Raw genomic sequence first — 3,921 nt, 5'->3', positions numbered from 1 at the left:
GAGCTCCGCGGAAAAACCGAACTGGACTTTTCTGCTGTGCGCGCGCTTCAGCTGAGGCAATAATAAAGCGGGAGAGGCCGCGAGGTTCAGTGATTTCAGGACAGCAGAGGAGAGAGGTGTTGTTTCAGAATAAAACTGTGGGCTAATAGAAGATGACTGTACTCTGCCTGAGTGATAACTGGCTGCATCTTTCTTTAATGACGCTGTAATGACGCTCAAATGGTGATAGTATAATTTATTCAAAATAATGTCATGCCGTTTATTTTTGTGTTTATTTATTTTTATGTTTGTTTTATTGTTTAAGCGACACAAAACTGCCTGTATGAGCGGTTATGTTTTTGTTTTATAATAATAATAACTAGAGGTAAAATAAATATAATGCCTAAATCAAATATTTTTAAAGTGTTAATATCTGCATTATTACATTGTTGTGACAGGTGTGATTTTAAATATTGTGTTTTCTTGTTTTAAGGAGTGACCGCTTTGTCAAGAGGGATGCAGGGTGGTGGACGGTAAACTCAGCTCAGTTCACCCATCAATTCATTTTGGAGAGCAGAGGTTATCCACCATGCAAGGCTGACAGAAATCTCATCCCTGGTCGCTCCTGCTCTCGCTCAGCCCCAGAGTCCACTCCACCTCTTTCGACTGGCCTGTCTGCTGGCAGGCGGCCAGCCCAAGTGTGTGGAAATGACACCGCCAGGGCGGCAGAGATTTTCCTTCATTTCTCTCCTTCCCGATCGCAGACTGGCTGACATTGGCTAGAAAGTGGAGCAGCTCGTCAGGGACAATCAATGCGAATCGATCGAGCTGTGCGGTTGAGGCTCCAGAGCTGGAAAATATCGCGGCAGCTGAAGAGAGAGAGAGGAAAGAGAGAGAGAGAGAGAGAGAGAGAGGAGGGGGTGTTCTACCAACTCTGTCAGTAGCCAACCAACCTGCCTGCAAACAAATATGCTCTGGCTCTCATAAACGTGACACTCACTTAGTGAATATTAAAGTTAAAAAAGCCCCCAAATGCGTAATTACGCACAGGGTTTGTGTTCCAAACGCATAAATAGTACAGATAGCCAACCAAAAGTTATTTCATGTTTTATTGAGTGTAAAATCATTTAAAATAATGACTTAAAATACAATATCTTATATACAATATCTAGATAAAATATATCTATAACTTGTTTCAGGAATACTTGTCTCAAGATAAGATGACACTGAAAATGAGATTCTTTTCAAGCTGGAAAAACCTGGTTGCACTATTTCATATGATGCTGTAAAGCATCATAATGACTTGACTCTGCCTGAATGATTTGGCAGAGCATCATTAAAGCCAAAAATGTAGTACAACACACATCATCATTAATGATTTAGCATTAAAATCCTCCCTTAAGATATGTTTGGTAAATCTACATGGCTGTGGGTTACTTTGACACTTCCACAGAGCTGTTCCATGACAGCAAAGGAAAATGTGACAAATGTTATTTTCGTTAGGCTTCATCTTGCCATATTAGACGTTTCTGTTTTCTTACACCTGTTGCATTGCAGGCTGTTAAACATTTATTGTGTTCCCTGAAATCACCACGCAACCGCACTGACATCATCACAACCAGGAAGTGATTGGCAAGTTAGTTACAAAACAAGTATTCCAGTGTGGTCAAATAATGAAAAAATGTTTAAGTGAAAAAAGTCAGTGTCATTAGAAGTTGGTTAACACATTCCACAAAGAAGGTCAGTTTCAGGTGAAACTAGGCAGGGTAAACAGCAGACACTCAGGAAGACTCCTCCCTGAGGGCAGGGCTTAAGCAACACAGAGTAGCTTAAATTTCGGAATTCTCAGACCATTTTCACAATTGAGAATGGCGAAACATCTTGATTCTGAAAACAGTGTCCAGATGACTACAACTGAAACCTTTTCTACGACATTCCACTTTTGTTCATTTAAAATCCACAATAGATACTTCAATTCTTTCTTCAGTGGAAGTAGCACAAAAACATTGCATACAATTCTCTACTACTCACCATATCTATCATATATTGTAGACACACCAATGAAGTTCCTGTGTTGGTGATGGTGATACAAAAATTTCTCCATCAGTGGAATTTTTCTTAGAAAAGCTTCTCAATGGCTAAAAATCCTCAAAATTTCACTTTTATGTATATTCAGAGTACAGTATGTGTCTCATAAAATATGGGAAACACTGTAATCAACGAGATCTAGATCAAACAGTAGCTGGAAACACATTTCATGTTTATTTTTGTCCAAATTATGTCACCTGGACAGGATGGTCACTCAGGTCCCCTGTGTGTTCACTGTCTGCCTTTTCACGCCTGTGTTGGGTTGTTTTGCAAACCAACCCCTTCAGTCTCAGGTTAGATTACCTTTCAAAACGATGTGGTTGTGGGTGTGAATTTGATCTAACGACACACTTCCAAGTGAAAAGTTAAATAAAAATTACACTGCTTCACTGCTATGTCTCATTCAATTGTTGTTGACATTTCACTCAAAACCACAAATATCAACCTCATGGTGGCACTAGAGGAAAGGTCAGGGGATCACTAAAGTCAGTAGGATACATCATCTGGCACCCATGAATGTTTGTATAAAATTTCATGGCAATCCATCTAATCTGTTGAGATATTTTAGTGGTGGACCAACCGACTGACAGAGCGAACGAGCGTGCTTTTGTTTACATGTGAGTCCAGAGATACTGTATGTTTCGCTCTTTTGTTCTTTCTTTTAGCTATTTTACATTTCATTTTGGTGGCATTAATTAGAGTTTCACTTTTGTTTCTACATTTTCTGTATGTTTCCATTCAGGGTTTTAGACTATTTCACTTTAATTATATAGTCATATGGAATAATTTAGTCTCCATAAAACCCACTCTGACCACATTCTTTTGCTCTTTTGTAGTGATTTGTCCTCCCTTTTGACCTTCTAAAGTCCTCTATCTCTGGTATGAAATGGAGGAATATTACATTGTAGTCTGCAATCATACGTGTCTTTCACAGGTTGAAAAGAGGGTCAAAGAGAGAAAGCACGAGAGAGAAGGAGAGTCATGCATGGGTAGATGGGTAGGAGGGAGCAGCAAGCTGTGACTCTTGGACATGTTCTGGTGGGTGCACTGAACCCCGGAGGCTGCAGCCACACTCAGCTCTTTGTTGTTTTCGTTCTGCACAGGGAGGCAGGGTACTTTCCTGAGCTGGGGAGGAGGATTAGCGTTGCATGGCCTCCATCCCCAGCTGCACACATGACCAGCACTGTAGGAAAGCCCCCGAAGACGGCCCAAAAAGAGGTACGTAAGGGATGAAGGGAGCAGGGCGAGACATGAACATCAGCTTTCTCCAATACTGAGGAATGTTGCAAGCCCTGTAACCCCTCCAAATGATCACTGTAACACACATTCAACATCCCCCTTATTTCAGAGAGGTTGTCTTCTTGCTATGCTGCTTGTTTCCACAGTGTCTCTCCCGGCTGACACTTTGAAATGTTCTTTTTTCTCTCATTGTTCAGAAGCACAAACAGAGACATTCATTCCTTACACTCTAACCCAGTCACCCCCAGGCCTTCCCCACATTTAGCTCTATTTATCTATCTATATATCAGCAGTGATTTCTAATTTACAGTCTTTTACAGTCTAGAAAGATGCCTGCTGTGATTGGGATGAATTATGATTTAATCCCTTTGTCATCTTGTTACTGGACATTTTGAGTCATGGGGAACTACTATCTAATCATGTTGTTAATGATGAAATTGCATATACAAAATTAACCCACGTTATCCCAAACCCAAACATGTGAAACATGACGTCTACTGGCAACAAACAAGGTTCTCGCCCTCTCCTATTGGCTGGTCTTTGGTGCCAGGTGATGTCACTTCCTTCAGAATACCATAGATCATCAGTCACCAAGATTTACCAGCTGTTGGAGCA

Source organism: Siniperca chuatsi, linkage group LG14 (assembly GCF_020085105.1).
Source record: "Siniperca chuatsi isolate FFG_IHB_CAS linkage group LG14, ASM2008510v1, whole genome shotgun sequence".
NCBI classification, from domain to species: Eukaryota; Metazoa; Chordata; class Actinopteri; order Centrarchiformes; family Sinipercidae; genus Siniperca; species Siniperca chuatsi.
The sequence above is the reverse complement of the archived record's forward strand: the minus strand, read 5'-3'. Positions refer to the sequence as shown.